This window comes from Dama dama, chromosome 25, assembly GCF_033118175.1.
Source record: "Dama dama isolate Ldn47 chromosome 25, ASM3311817v1, whole genome shotgun sequence".
NCBI lineage: Eukaryota > Metazoa > Chordata > Mammalia > Artiodactyla > Cervidae > Dama > Dama dama.
This window is the reverse complement of record NC_083705.1, coordinates 69,055,083-69,071,525: the sequence shown is the minus strand read 5'-3', so window position 1 is coordinate 69,071,525 and position 16,443 is coordinate 69,055,083. Positions and strand designations below refer to the sequence as shown.

Genomic DNA, 16,443 nt, shown 5'->3' with positions numbered 1-16,443 from the left:
CAGATGAAAGACCAAGCTTTTTCTGCCTTGAGGGTCCCCATCAACCTTCTCCTTTGACCTTCTTTTTATGTAAACAAAGCAGAAGAGGAAAAATAAAATCTCAGCTGTTCTTTTTCATGCCCCCACCAATAGAGTAAAGTAAAAATGTCCCTCTTAGGTATTTCACTGTCTTCATCACCAAGAGACTGTCATCTTCCAAAAGCCTGAACGTGTTCCCAATTTTATTCAGCACCCACCTTGCTAGCCCGTAATTCCAAGGCTTCTGATCTTTTAGCTCACAAGAAGAGGTAATCCTTTTGTTTTCTGCAAAGAATGATGTATTGTTTGACCAAAGCAATCAATCCTCGTGGTAGATTTAGGCTGACAATTCAAAGATGTTGAGCATGCTGATTGGCTGAGTCCCAGACATTGTGGTGGCCAAGATCCCATGACTAATTTTGGATCATTGGATGTCAGCCACCACAGGATACGTTGGAACTCGCTAAAAATAGCCCAGCTACCCCTGGGCACATTTCAACCCACTGTGGTAGCCACAGAAGCGTGCTTCTCTGTTTAAAACTAGCTTCTTCCTCTGGAATGCAGTAAAGGAGTATTTCATGACAGGGAATTTTTCAGGAGGTCCAGAGGATGTTTTAAATAGATTTTTCACTTTAGAACTAACAGTTAAATAATTTGAAAAAGATTATTAATATAAAACTGAATGCTTTTTCTCTCGGGATAAGAAAGCCATACTGCATATTGTAGATCAATAGAAAACAATTGATACTATTTTCAGAACACTCCCTGGGCCTCTACTCCACGTAAATGTGGAACATTTAATTAAACAAATCCCATTAATCATTTGAAAGTTTAAGTGGGAAAAGGAAACAGCTAACAACCTCCTGATTGCTCAGAAAAGTCAAGCATTTCAAACATGTTTCATATGTACCTCTAGTTATGTCTTTACATGAATGTCTTTTGCTTTCAACCAATTCTTTAAAGTTTACGCCTAATTCTTTGACAGAAATACGGCTACAAATCGTTTTCTTCCTACATAGAGGAAAGATACAGGAATGAACCCAGTACTGATGGTCTACTTCATGAGGGACTTTTTAAAAATCTCATGCTCAGTGACATCCAAGTCTTTGCCACCCCATGGACCATAGCCCACCAGGCTCCACTGTCCATGGGATTCTCCAGGCAAGAATACTGGAGTGGATTGCCATTCCCTTCTCCAGAGAATCTTCCCAACTCAGGGATCGAAACTAGGTCTCCCACATTGCAACCAGATTCTTTACCATCCTAGTCCCCAGGGAAGCCCTATGGCACAGAGAACCCTGCTCAGTATTCTGTAATGACCTAAATGAGAAAAGAAGAATTTGTAAAAGAAGAGATACATGCATATGTTTACCTGTACTTTGCTATACACCTGAAACTAACACATTGTTAATCAACTATACTCCAACATAAAAAACAAAAGAAAATAGAAAGGGTAGCATGCCCTTGAAGAGTAACAGAGATAAACACGAGGGTTCCCGCACTCCTTCAAGCAAGCATTCTTCCCTAACCTGCTTTTGACTAGTTTTCATGACTTAATTAGACTGGTTGTTCGCTCAAAAGCGCAATTAAAGAACCACAAGGGGCACTTGGCCCTCAGGGCCACCCACATCAGTGCCCAGGCTCAGCCATGAACTAATTGTGCCCTTTGTCTGCGTCTCTTCACGATGATTTTTTGCCAAGCCTCCAACAATGATTTTTGCCAAGCCTCCAATCACGATTTTTATTCTTCCCACTTAGCCCTGTCTCCAACAACCTCCAGGCAGAAAATCTGGGCCCCAAAGCCAGTTCTTCTGGGAACATACACTTTTCATTTAAAAACAAAAATCAAAAACCCACTGAAAGGCACTTAGCGGCAGATCCAAAAGTTGGTTTAAAGCTCACACACTACCACCAGTAGTTAAAGAGACCCTAAGGGAAAGACCACTGGGGGTGAACTCATAGCCCCGTTTTATGGGCACAACCTCAGCGGACCCACTGCAAGGGACAGACTGGGCAACCTTTCCCACTCTGTGTCACTTCGTCATGTAGACCCCAAACCAAGGCACCAACGGAGCTGAGCATTTTGGTAGAGGACAAAGATCTGGGTGAAACTCTGGAAAAGCATGACATGAGACACGCACCTAGCTGAGTCTCCCCTCTAATCCACTCACTACCTGAGAGGTCACGATACTCTCTTCCCTCTTAACATAAAAGAGCAAAGTCATTGACCGCAAGAAGAAAAACTGAGATTTTTCTGAAAGATTACCAAAGAACTCAGGATCCCAGAGATCAAATGAAGCATATTTATCTGGCCTATTCTTTCCCAAAGTCACTCCAAAGCTCATACTACTCCCATCTACAAACCCAAACAAAGAAATCTAATGTAGTTCATTTCTACAGGAGAATAACTCCTTTACAATATTGTGTTAGATTCTGCCATACAACAAACAAAGTGAATCAGCTATAGGTAAACATATATCCCCTCCCTCCTGGACTTCCCTCCCACTCCTTGATCTTACCTTTCTAGGTCATCGCCAAACACCAAGCTGAGTTCCCTGTGCTATAGAGAAGCTTCCCACTAGCTATCTATTTCACACATGTTAGTGAATATATTGACTTCCCTGATGGCTCAGACGGTAAAGCATATCTGCCTGCAATGTGGGAGAACCAGGTTTGATTCCTAGGTCGGGAAGATCCCCTGGAGAAGGAAACAGCAACCCACTCCAGTACTCCCACCTGGAAAATCCCACGGATGGAGGAGCCTGGTAGGCTGCAGTCCATGGGGTCGCAAAGAGTCGGACACGACTGAGTGACTTCACTTTCACTTTTCAGTGCCCATATGAGGGATCACCTCACACTGGTCAGCATGACCATCATCAAAATGTCTCCAAACAATAAATGCTGGAGAAGGTGTAGAGAAAAGGGAATCCTCTTACACTCTTGATGGGGATATAGGTTGGTACAGCCACTACGGACAGCAGTACAGAGGTTCCTTACAAAACTAGAAATAGAGCCGCCATATGATGCAGCAATCCCATGACTGGGCACGTACCCTGAGAAAAATCATAATTCAAAAAGAATACACATATCCCCCTGTTCACAACAGGCAGGACAAGGAAGCAACCTAAATGTCCATCACCAGGTGGATAAAGAAGATGTGGCATATATATACAATGGAATAGTCACCACAAAAAACAAGTGAAACTGCGTCATTTGTAAAGATATGGGTGGACCCAGAAACTATCATACAGAGTAAAGTGAGTCAGAAAGAGAAAAACGAATATTATAAATCAACTATACCAATAAATTGTATCTGGAGTGCTTGACCTTCTGTTATTATTTTCATTATATGAGAAAGAGAAGTCTTTCTGAAATACTCTGTAGACACTGGGAAGTACTCTTCTTCCTAATCAAAGATGTAAGGTGTGTTACTCCTCCCCGGCTTAGCAAGTCAGTCTCCCCTGTAGCCATGGCCCAAGTGGAAAGCATTGACTTTCTTGAGCCTCCTTCCAAAAACAATTAATTCACTGACACTCTTTTTAAAAGTGTCTTCAGGTATTCAAATTGACAGGGCATCTAACCACTGTGAAACCTGACTCTACAGTCCTAACTGGGTTTTAGAGTTCAGCAACTTTAGCAGCTGAAGTCCAAGCACTGTTATTTACTCCATGGAGTTTGAAAGAAATGGACCTTACTGAACAACGCTTGGGTCAGGGATGAGTGAGGTGGAGACATCCAGAAAGTCCTTCTGCCAGGACCATCGCTGGGACATGTCCGCTAAGATGCCCACCATGAGCCCTTCCCCGTGACCTCTCCTCTGCACCAACACAAACCTCAGGGAGATGGAACCCCAGCAGGTGGGCCCAGAGAAACTGTTCAAAGTTAAATAACATTTGCAGGTGTCAGCTTTCGAGTGAATGAACCTTTGCAATTCTTACTTGCCAGCTTGCAGTTCCCTGAATGATTTCTTTTCACAAGCTGGCGATAGGACCTAGGAATTCCATCACAGCTGACAGACGGAAAGTAAATTTGGCTCCAGGCCTGACTTGGGAGTCGGCTTGGAAAGCCTTGACAGCCAATAAGCCCCTGCCTGGACATTCAGGGCTCCTGGGCCCTCCAGTCTCCACCCAGCCAGGCCCACCCCCAACCACCGTACAATTTCCGTCCACAGAAGGCATTTACACTGGTTTCAGATGTGCATTGTAAAGTATGTAGGGGTAGACAGGCAGAGTGGGAAAGACTGTTGCCTCAAACACCTCGGTTCAGGTATCCCCACTTTTCCTGGCACCAACTTTGTGACCAGGGGCCAAGGAAGTGAGAGTTCCATGTGGAAAGGAGGCAGGACCTTGAGAGGCGTAACTCCAAGGCTCCAGACCTCCACCACCAAGAGGAAAGGCTGAGGGGTGGAGAAGTCCCCACTGCCTTCTCTCAAGGGCTTCTCTCACCTAATAAGCCGATGCCTGCTTTTCCCGGCTCGAGAGCACCATCAGACACGAAACTAAAGAAGGGAGGGAACTAAATCGCCACCATATTCCCATCATACTTATAACTGACCTACAGAAGGACTGACCTCATGAGCCAACATGAACCAGCCCAGGAACACAGCTGAGCAAAAGAGTGTGTCCATCGATGGTGGCGGTGGTGATGGTTTACTCGCTAAGTCGCATCCGACTCTTGTGACCCCATGGACTGCAACCCACCAGGCTCCTCTGTCCATGGGATTCCCCAGGCAAGAATGCTGGAGTGGGTTGCGATTTCCTTCTCCAGGGGATCTTCCTGACCCAGGGATCGAACCCAGGTCTCCTGCATGGCAGGCAGATTCTTTACAGACTGAGCTACAAGGGAAGCCCATCGATGACACCGCTGATATTACATCATCCAGCCGTGGCTTGGTACCCCCAGAGCTTAGAGCCAAGTACTGAAGATGCCACTGAAGAGCCTGGCCAGACCCTTTCCCATGGGGGCGGGAGCTGAAACAGAGGAGGGGAGGGCCAGAGAGTGAGCCAGGCCTCGTTGGAAACTAAGGGCCGATCAGAAGTTTTGAGCTCGTCTCAGAACTTTGTGGTGAAGGAGAAATGCATTACTAAAAAGGCAGCTGGATTAGCAGAGAAATTGACCAGAGAAAGATCACGATAAGGAGGACCGCAGAAGAATCCCTCTGACTGGGGGGTGAGGGGGGGGTGGATAAAAAGAACATCAGAGGATACTGGAGGAGCAGCAGTTCTTTCTTTCATCAGAAAGAACAAGAAACCACAGTCCAGCAAGCGCCTTTCCACATGGGACATCTGGTCACCTTACCTCGGGGAAAGTTTCAACATCTGCAGGCTGGACCCCAGCTCCGTCAAACATGATCTTTCTTCTCCGCTTACAGCCCAGAAATATTAAACTTAATAAATAAAATGCCCAACTTTAACTTCTAGCTCAAACATTAAAGATTTCTTTCCCTGACACATTGTCAAAGACACTTCAAGTTTAAACTTCAGAACAAGGGCAGCAGGAGGAGGTGTCCGCAGATATAAGGGATTGCAATAGTAGCGTTCCAGGCTGTGAAGTGAACATTCCAGGCTCTTCCCTGTGATCCAACCACCCAATAAAGGTAGGATCCGGTACATGCTAGACTGTCTGAAATCAGTATTTGATCTCAGCATCTGGATGCTTTTCAGAAAAAGAAATGATTAGGAAAAAATTTTTAAAAAATCATCAAAACTAATGGTCTAATACATTTTTCCCACTTAGGGCAATGTCTTCACAGAATTCTGTATCTAACACTACATCTTCCTTTAATTACGATCAACTCCAGCTCTCAGATCCAATACAAATCAATAATAATTCTAAAAGGAGGTCTTAAAACAAGAGAAAAATGGCATAATTTTCTTATTCCTTGTGTTTCCAAACTAAATCTCTGTCCTGGCAACATGGAAATTTCTCTCATCATGTAACCAGTCAATCTCTTTAATTGAATACTTAAATAGTTACCCTTAAAATATAGAGAACATTCGCTCATTGCAAATGAAACAAAACAACTACCAAAAGTACCCACCTAGACAGTACTTTATTGACCAATTAAAGCTATCAAAAGTGACATCCAAATATAAACGTCACCCACTCCTTTGCCACCTAATAAGCAGAAGGAAATATTAATGCAATTTCATAAAGAACTCCTTACTACTCACCAAGGGTGAGTAATAATTTAGGGGTGGTAACAGAAAAACATGGTCATTTTAAAAATTTTACTCTTAATTTGTGTGTAGGTTAGGCTGCCAGTTTGGGAGGAGGCAAACTCAGAATGAGCGAGTCAGAAATTACACTGGTAAGAGGTCAATAAAACTATTGCCCTAGAATTTTAAACTCTTGTCGATCTCAATTTTTGCATATGACCACTACAAGGGCTGAAGACATTAGACGCTCTTTACAAATGCTTGCCCGAACCGTCCCAGGACTGGAGAGCAATACGTCACCACTAATGGAAAGAGGCGTATGAGCTCTGAAAGCCGGCCATCTCATGCCCAGTCTATCTGGAGCTGGGATCGTCTTTGCCAAAGTAAACACTCCCACAGAAAGTCACCATGTGGAAACCAACTGGTGTGGGGAGGGTAAGGTGCCCAAGAGAGAGCCAAGCAAGCCCCGAGGCAGGAGGCAGAGAGGATTCTCAGGCACGAAACAGATGGAAGTTGCCATAAACAAGAGGAAAGAGCTAAAGACACTCCCATCCAGGGACAATAGTCGGAGAGCAAGGAAATTACAAGCAATTCATATGTACCTCGGCCCATAACCGAATCTCAGCTTGTGCTTTAACTGCAGAATGTGTCAAAGCAGAAGGGAAAGAGCCAGAAATGATTCTAATGACTCTTCTTCTAATGTGGATAAAGGGCCCTCTCCAGCTGAACTGTTTGGGCTCTGGGCATTCAAAACCCTGCATCCTACCACCAGCTCTGGCTGTCAGAAGTCACCTCATCAGCCGAAGCAGATGCTCTGCTAGGTGAACAAGGATATAGAAGCAGGTACCACGCACTCTGCCCCATCCCAGGAAAGCAGCATTCTTTGGCGAGCAGAGTCACGCTCTGGAGTTCCAGACTCTGCAGCTGTAATAAGACCAGGAGATGGTGTGTTTTCCAAGATTCTCCACCCCCCACCCCCACCCAGAGCGATGCCCATGTACCAATAAAACTAGCAGAAGAGGATTTCCCTGGTGGCACTGTGGAAAGGAATCCACCTACCAAAGCAGAGGACACGGGTTGGATCTCCAGTCCGGGAGGATTCCACATGTCACGGAGCAGCTAAGCCCCTGAGCCCCAAATACTGAGCCCGTGCTCTAGGGCCCATGAGTCACAGCTACTAAAGCCCTTTTCATACTGTTCATGGGGTTCTCAAGGCAAGAATACTGAAGCGGTTTGCCACTCCAGTGTACCACGTTTTGTCAGAACTCTCCACCATGACCCATCCGTCTTGGGCAGCCCTACCCAGCATGGCTCACAGTTTTACTGAGTTAGACAAGGCTGTGGTCCATGTGATCACTTTGATTAGTTTCCTGTGATTGTGGCCAATACTTTGGCCACCTGATGTGAAGCACTGACTCATTGGAAAAGACCCTCATGCTGGGAAAGATTGAAGGAGGAAAAGGGGACGACAGAGGATGAGACGGTTGGAGGGCATTACTGACTCAATGGGTGTGAGTTTGAGTAAACTCCAGGAGTTGGTGATGGACAGGGAAGCTTGGCGTGCTGCAGTTCATGGGGTGACAAAGAGTCAGACACAACTGAGTGACTGAACTGAACTGAAGCCCAAGTGCCTAGAGCCTGTGCACCCCAACAAGAGAAGCCACCTCAATGAGAAGCCTGTGCAGTACAGTGAAGACCCAGTGCAACCAAAAAGAATAATAATAATAAACAACACCAAAAAGATTTTAAAAACTGGCAAAAGAGAAGTATTCTCAATAGACAACTGGAAACTGGTGGGCAGCAAACACGGAGTAGCCCAGGGGTCAGACGAGTTTAATTGATTTGATTTGGTTCCGGGTCTCATCTGGAAACAACCTGGGTTTGCTTGTTTTCAGGACAGAGATCACAGCTCTGATACACTTCCCAGGAAGTGCCTGGGGATCAAAGAGATGCTGCTCACACAGTATCCGGTGGCGTCAGTGCTGGGCTTAGTGAAAATCCTGGAAACACAGACACAATTCCCAGGAAACACACCAGAATTTGTTTAGGCCATGGGTGGTTCAAAGAACTCTTTAGAGAGTATGCCCCCAGAGTATGCCTTTTCTCTTTTAAGTGGGTAAAATGTTTTGGTACGTTGTAACCACTCAGAACATTATAAATTATTGTCATTATCTTACGTACCTCTTGCATTTTGAGGTTTTGGATTTCTTTGGTGCTAAGTTGGAACTATACAACTTCACTGAGGCATAGATTACATACCATTTGTGTACAATTTGATGATTTTTAGTAAATGCACATGCTGTGTGCCTGTCCCCATTATCCACTTTTAGAATTTTTCCATTTCCCTGAAAAACCCCCAGCTGCCCATCAGCAGTTTCTTCCAATCCCCAGCCCTAATCTCAGATAACTTCAAATCTGCTTTTTGTCTTCACAGGTCTACCTGTTCTAGACATTTCACATAAAAGGAATCATATGACACGCGGTCTTTTGGGACTGACTTCTTTCACAAAGCATAATGTTTTAAAGTTCACACTCAGTATGGCCCATATCAAGAGTTCATTCATTTGATTGCCGAATAGTAGCCCATTGTATGGCTGGACCACACTCTGTTTATCCACTCATCTGCTTCAGCTTATTAAATCTATAAATCCAACTAAGCGACAGGGCTCATGGGCCTCATCTCAGCAATACAAGAAGAAAGGCTTCCACAGTTCTAAACTTTTTCTGGAATTTCGAAAAGTCTCTGTAATGTGTGAAAATGTCATGAGGATACAATACAGTGCCTGGAATTTTTGTGCCTGTGGGTGGCAGAGGGAAGGGCAGCTGTTCTCAGTAAATAAACAACACCCCTGAATTTCACTTTTTTATGTTTTAATATACATAAACTATTAGAATACACACAAAATATTTTATGCTAATCTCCCAATCCAGCAAGGTCCCGGATTCATTGAACAAGCATTTACAACTGGGCAAACAGCCCTGTACAGGAAATATGAAGCTCACAGTCTTTGGCTCACAAGGACATCTGTATTTCAAGACATCTGTATTGTCAATAAATCAGTTTGGGAGTATCTGAAACACTTTTCTCCACCTAAATAGTTTTTAGCTTCCATAGTTGGCCCCCAAAGTTTTAAGCCATAGCTTTTATCCAGGACACTGTATCACGGTCTGCACTATTTATATACCACATAAAGGCATTTTCCCATTCATTCACTCACCACATACCTGAACCCAAAGCAGCCTGTGTGCCAGGTGCCCTGCTAAACACAGATTCACCAGAGGCAGTATCACCCAGCTCCTAAGCTTCCATTCTCTGTTGGTTAAAGACTTTAAGCCAATACAGTATGCTGGGTTAGAGTGAAAAGCTAAGAAGAGAAAAAGAGCAGGCTGAGGAAGAGAGGAAAGAGGGACGGAATGGGGTCCTAGCTAGCGTGATGCAGAGATGCCTTTCTGAAGATGGGCCACTTGAGTGAAAGCCGTCTGAGAGACCAGATCTGGAAGCCATGAGCTGCCCAGGCAAGTGGGGGGGGGCGGGGGAAGCTTTCCGAGCAGAAGGAAGAGAACACGCAGAGGCCAAAGGGGCTGGGGTCAGGAGGAGAAGACAGTGGTAGGACTGAGCCATGTCGGGGGGCCGGGATCACACAGGATGCTCAGATGAGCTCAGGTGCTCATGCCCCTGACCAGGAATGGATTCCAGCCCGCTGCAGGGCCCAGGCCCCCTGGCTCTTTCTGCACGTTAGCAGCAGCCATCTGCCATCATGGTACCCACACCTGGCGGGCAGCCAGTCCAGCTGGCTTGCTTCTCTCACTGCATCGAGACTGTCCCCTCGACCTGTCCTCCACGTCCAGTTTGGACATCACCCTCACTGTGGTTTGTGCTGTCCTGCGTCCAGCCCTCCCTGGGTCATCCTCCCCCTCTCCTAGAGACATCCTGCTTCCCGCCCACGTCCCCTTCTCCCTTCTGGAGTACCTGCCCCGCGAGGAGCCCTGCGGCGAGGCAGGCCTGGCACCCTGACCCATCACTGCCGCCTGGTCCTCCCCCAGTCCACCCACACGCTCTGCCACATCCGTTGTGTGGGGAGTCCCTACCCGGCACCCCGCCGTCGAGCAGGGACAGGGACGCTTGCCCTCCCCAACCCTCACCAGCTGCCCTGGAAGCCGGCCACCACCGCCGACACCGCTCCAGCCCCGCAAGCGGGCTGTCCCCTGGGGACCTCTGTGCTGCCATCCTAAGTGCCCTGCTAGTTAGGCAAGCAGTCTCATCAGAGCCCAGGCTCCTGGTAATTATTCCACCCAGCTTTCCCAGAACTAAGTCTCCCAAAGTTCACAGCTAGCACACACTGAGGAACTGACTTGATGGGTGTCTCAGAAGCAACTTCTCCTCCTGTTCCGACTGGCACGAACGACGGCCTTCACGGCAACGTCCGTTGAACAAAGGGAGATTAGCATCCCAAGGGATTATTTTTGCTTTATGCTGCACCAGGTACAAACAATGTTCTCAGCTTTACAATCGGTAAAGTTTTACGGCAGATCTAAATCTGGGCCCTGTAACGGCAAAAGGAAATCACAGCAGCCCGCTGTGATGCTAAAGCCCATTTGGCTGCAGCCTGTCCAGCCATAAACGTCCCTGGCCTCCATCCGGGGCGCTCACTTGGCACCGGGTCCCGGCGAAGTCCTGGCAGCAGGCAGCTGCATCCTTGGTGGCTGACTGAGTTCAGCTCCCCGAGACACGTCACATCTCCAGTTTTCTTTACAGAAAGGGAAGCTCTTTGTAAGGAATTGTATTGGGGGTCAGTTGGTGAGGAATGCATCTGTTCCGGGAAGTTAACAGCCAGGCACTAACCATCGTATGTTGCTGCAGACAATTCACAGGACACAGCTTAGCAGAATTTTTCTTATTGCTTTATTTGTTTTTCTTTGACTCTGCTTTTTCCTTGCATAGGCATATCATATATCACTGCCAAATGTTGGGTGAATTTGAACTGACTGAAAGGGGCTCTTTTTCCTATGAACAATTTGGCCATTCTCAATCCTGACTGTCACTTGCCTAGAACTTATTTAATTTCACATCTCAGCAAATACAGTATTATTTTCTCCAGCAGAATTGCCTTCTGATAGCATCCATCTCCTGGTTATTTATCATACATATCTGTAATTGAATTACCTATTGCAGTAATGTGATCTACTCGCAAATGGACATAAAAATGCAACATAAAATAAAATCGTTCCAATATGTACCTCCTCACCATTCTATATGAACCCTAGGGTAGCCAATTTCCCAGAGAGATGGTGACAAGTAAAGAATGACGGATGGGAAAATAAAGATTAGTGAGTTCATGGCCTTCCAGAAAGCAAAGAAATTACCCTCTAAAAATTTATTCTCTTTTAAAAATTTAGTGTTCTTCAATCTTAATCAGGAAACCAATTCAAGTGTATGTAGAAAAAAAAAATAAAAGAGTAAAGAACGGAATGATTTAATTTTTTCCAAATGCAACAGTACCACACTAATACATTTTAAAACTTAGGAAAGAGAAGTGAAGTGCTCAACTTCGCTCTTGTCAAACAGCCATTAATCTTGGACAATAAAAGAAGGTAAAGAAAAAGACAACAGCAATTCCTTTGAGAAAGTTTTCTGTTTCCTTGAGCCCACCATTGGGTTAATCCTATTTTAAATGTCATGCCCCAGGGACCTATAGCTTGTCTTTGAAGTTGCTTCAGAATACTCTGTGAAATTCAGAGCCAAATTTCCCTAGATCTAGAACCTTTAGATGAAAAAGATTGTGTCAATACCAGTACATAACAATAACTTAATTGTTACACTGGACCTTCTCTGGGATTAAGTTTTCATTTGCTTTGTTCTGTTTGGTATAAATTCCGAATCAAAACAAGTTTGTCTATTTATATTCCAGCTTGCTTTAATTTTTCTCCTCTTTTCCTGCCATTAGAAATTGATTCTGTGTAATCTGGATAACCAGTACCTGATAAATTCATCACAGAAGTCAGTGACATCTTTATCAAGCACACCAAAAGCTGCTTCTTCAAACAGCTTCCCAATGAGCTAGCCACTCCTCACCTGTTGAATTTAATCTTTAAGATGCTACCAATATGTGCAGGAATTAGAAACCGCAGATTGCCCCCTATCTACAACTGATCATTTCTACAAGGCAGCAAACAGAGTGATAAAAATCAGCAATTTTCAACAAAACTTCTGCATCTCAATTTTAAAAGGCTGCCAGGGACCTATGTGAAAATATCTATGTTAACAACAGTACACAAAGACAAGTATAAACAACTTCAAAGTGCTTACTTGTTCTCATCTTAAGACTCAAGAAAAGAGTTGACTTTCTCTGTATAAATGTACAAAGGTGCATGTGGGCAGAAATGGCCAAGGTTCCACACACACGCTTTGCACTTGGCTGTAACTCAAATTTGTTAGACATCGTAACTTACCTTTTAAAAATTATTTCACTCTAAACGTAAAAATGTGTCACCTTGGTGTTATAATTATACCCTAAGCAACTTGTCTGTGTAACTATAGCGACAAGTTCAGAAGCATTTTAAAACACAAATATAGTACAATTTTAGAATCAAGAATTATGGAGGATTTATTGCAGGATGTGGGACTTTGCTCAAACACTTGTACACATAATACTCCAAAAATGGATTCCTTGACTCTGACATAGTATAAACTAATTAACTTGTTCTGTCTCACAAACTGTAGGATTTGTGATCCAAACCTCTTCTTATGGATTAGGTCCTAATCTTAGTTAACTCTGGAGTTGTTGATTACTTGTTTATATAATGGGATGCCTTTAGACCTCTGCTGGACATTTAATGAAGGAGGGGAATTTCCCCTCCCCCACTTCCCGGTATGTGTATCAGAAGGAACGCCTCCATTTCAGTGACTTTATAACAACAAAAACAGACATTTGGAATCATTAAAAATAATCACCAAGTTAATAAAAAACTATGTAATGATTCAGCTAAGCAGTTCTCTCTAGTATCAGGAGCAAAGGACAGAGTCCCAAGGAGCTGGCATCTCTTATTTTGAGCAATTAGCATACAACACATAGAAAAGTCTGTGGGTTTTAACATCTCCAATCAAGAGTCTAATGTGAACAAGATTTCTTGCTGCAAAGCCACGGCTGGGGATTCGGAAGGTCTACAAACTCTAAAACTTAAGCAAAAGTTTATGGGAACATGCACATATTCATCATGCCCCACCGGCCAACATCTTTTAACAGCCACTACACTACACATTTCTATGCTTCATCCTACCCAGACAGGGAGAAGAATCATTTTAAAAGGAGACCGGCAGTGAAAAGCACAGGTTTATCTTTAACAAGTTTTGAACATCCCCAAAACTTCTTTTGGACAAAAACAAGCTTTACCACCCAGGAGACCAAAGGCTTTGCTCGCAGCAGGAATCTCACAGCTGCTTGCCATTAAAACAACCGATTAAGTTAGTGCAATTTGTAAAAGACATAAAATGATTAGCATCATCCATCTTCTCCCTGTTAAGCAAAGTATGTAAAAGCACGTAAAAGCAGGTACCAGCTCCTCACCCCAAGGGTTCCATGAGTGTGCAGAGAATTAGCATGACCAGTGTAGCATCATGGATGAGCTGCTATATCACGGCAAAGTTTCTGCAAGAAAGAAACTTAAGGAAAAAGAAATCTGTTTCAAGTGGCCCAAGCAGTTGTACTTCAGACCACTATTTTCATTTAAGACAAACAAGAAAAAAAAATCTTTGGGGGTACAAAATCCCTGTTTCCTCTGGGGTAAACACAGACATAGAGGAAAGTCGTTTAAGTGGTACACAAGTTAAGCTATTATCAGCTAGAACTGAAAGTGTGAACTGGTCATTCAAAACAGTGCAGGATAAACTCTGTGCTCTCTTCAATAATGGAAGTGGCACTAACCAGCAATTAATTTAGCAATCCTAATTAGGTGTTAAAATCTTCCCTGGTAAAGTCTGATTTTGTCTTTCTGGGTCTCCTTGGGAAAGACTAACTCTGTATTTAATAACATATCTGTTGATTGCAAACTTGGCCATCATAACAGGGCTCTTCCGGATAAGCTGATTGTGACACACAATTGGCTTTTCTTAAAAACAAGATTCAACATAAACCTTAATTTAAAAAAAAAAAAAAAGATGCAACAGTCATTTGTAACTCCTGGCGTTTTCACTAATCTGCTCGTGGAGGAGAACTTCATGTCAATATTAAACATAACTCACATTCTCTTCACCCGATTCCCATTTCTTTCTGGGTAAATACAAAGGTCAGAGGGAAGGAAGGCAGACGCACAAACAGGAAGATTTTACAGGGATGCGTTTGTCTCTGGAAGGAGTCTTTCTATTTAAAGGACCAGAGTTTGTTGACCACCTTTCCTGTCCCTTCTAACAAGGCTGACGTCTCCCCCCCTAGTCGACAGATCACCTACCCCGCCACCCTCCGCCTCTAGGAAATGATGGCAAGATCCGCCTGGTCCTGCTCTTTACTCACCGGGACCCCCACCCACTCACCGGGCACAGAGGAAGCCTTCCTAGCCAGCCAGCATCCTCAGGCCCTCTTCCAGCGCTCGCTCTCGGCGCCCCCTACCGGGGGTCCCCCGGACGCCGCAAGTGCAGGGAAAAGTTCAACCCGAACTCTCAACAGCCAACCTCATCCAGGTACAAAGCGAGGGGAGGGCGAGGAGGTAAATGCGCTTCCCACCAAAAAGCCCAAGGACCCGGGATCTGACCGCGCTAGGCCTGGCACCGGGCGCCGCGGCGGAGAGCGACCCGGGGAGACCCCTCCTCGGCCGCGGCTCCTCCGCGCATCCTCCCTCCGGCGCCCAGATCCGCCTCCCAAGCCCGAAATCCTAAGCCAGGAGGGGATGCGAAGTGGTGGGGCGGCGGGAGAGATGCCCGCGGAAAGGACTGGCCTAGCTGCAGCCAGCCCATCGGGCCCGCGGCTCCCGGGGCCTCTATACATCCCCGGCCGCGGTGATCGGGGCGGCCGCCTGCCTCGGTCTCCCTCCCTGCTTATCCACAGCGCTCGGAGGAGTTGAGCCCGGGTCCCACCGCCTCCTGGTTTCTCGCGGGCGCCGCAGAGCCCCAGTCACTCGATCAGAAAACCTTGCCCCAGGCAGGCACTGCGAAGTGACGGCCACCGGGACCCTGCCCTCAGCTCCCCACCGCGCGAGCCCGGACACGCGCCCGGTGCGTGCAGCGAGCTCCGCCGTGCACCTTAAGGAGGCGTTAGGAGGGTGCCCTCGCTCCCCACGCCCGGGGGCCCACCGGGTCGCTCCCCCTTTTTCCCTTTGCACGCTCAGACCTCGGCAAAGGCGGAGACTCAAACTTCCAGCCCGCGAACCTGCTCAACTGTGGGTGACCCCCCACCCCGTATTGGGAAGTCCGGATCCCGCAAGCGCAACCCCGGGACTGTGTCCCCCGCGCCTGCAGAGCGACCCTCCCGAGACCCACACGACCCACGCGCCGACAACTGCCGCCCCCGAGTCCTGGCCCCCAACGCGGCTAGCTCGCGGCTGCAGCTTACGACCACGCGGGGACGGGTCAGAGTGCGGGGTGGGGTGGAGGGGTCGCTCACCAGGTGCAAGGCGCGTTCGCCGTGCCAGTCATCCGGCGCCCGGGGGGTCAAGAGCGGCTGCGAGGGTCTTCTTCAGCGCCCGCGAAGGATGTCCAGGCAGCAGCCGCCGCCGCCCCCCGCCACTTCCGTAGAGTTACCCGCAACTCGCTGCTCTCCGGGCTGGAGCGGGGGTGCGCCGGCTCGAGCCCCAGGCGCACGGTCCCCGGGCGCACGGCCGGACCGGAGGTGAGCAGGTTCGCGCCCAGAGGGAGCGACGGGAGAGGAGGCAAAGTTGGGTGCTCCAGCCAGCTCCGCAGGGAAACCGCCGGTTGGAGGAGGTAAAGGGGAGCCCCTGGGATGAGCCACAAGAGCCGGGGCGCCCCCACGCCGAAGGGAGGTGGAGGGTGGTGGTGGGTCGCCGCTGGGCCCGGGGCCGCGGACGGCAGGGGGCTGCGGAGCCCACCAGCGGCGGGAAGCACAGCGCGCGGAAGCCACCGCAGGGAGAGCAGCAGCCGCTGGCGCTGCCTTCCCGGCGAGAAGAGCGGCGCGGGGAGCCAGGGCAGGGAGCGCGGGGCCGCTTCGCCCCGCCCCAGGCCCCGCCCCAGGCCCCGCCCCGGCCCAGTTAGCTCTGCCCCTAACCCCGCCCCGGCCCCGCCTACGCTCGATTAGCCCCGCCCCGGCCCCGCCCACCTCCG

The 16,443-nt window shown here is 47.2% G+C and overlaps 1 protein-coding gene across 2 annotated transcripts in view; it reads right to left on the bottom strand.

Annotated features, from left to right (window-relative positions):
• Positions 1-16,273, bottom strand: part of SEMA5A (semaphorin 5A) — a 539,339-nt gene extending 523,066 nt beyond the window's left edge. For both annotated transcript variants that reach the window (XM_061129337.1, XM_061129336.1), the window contains exon 1: positions 15,770-16,273. The gene's annotated coding sequence lies outside the window, so the exon portion shown is untranslated. The remainder of the gene's footprint in view (positions 1-15,769) is intronic.
• Positions 16,274-16,443: the final 170 nt, after the last annotated feature.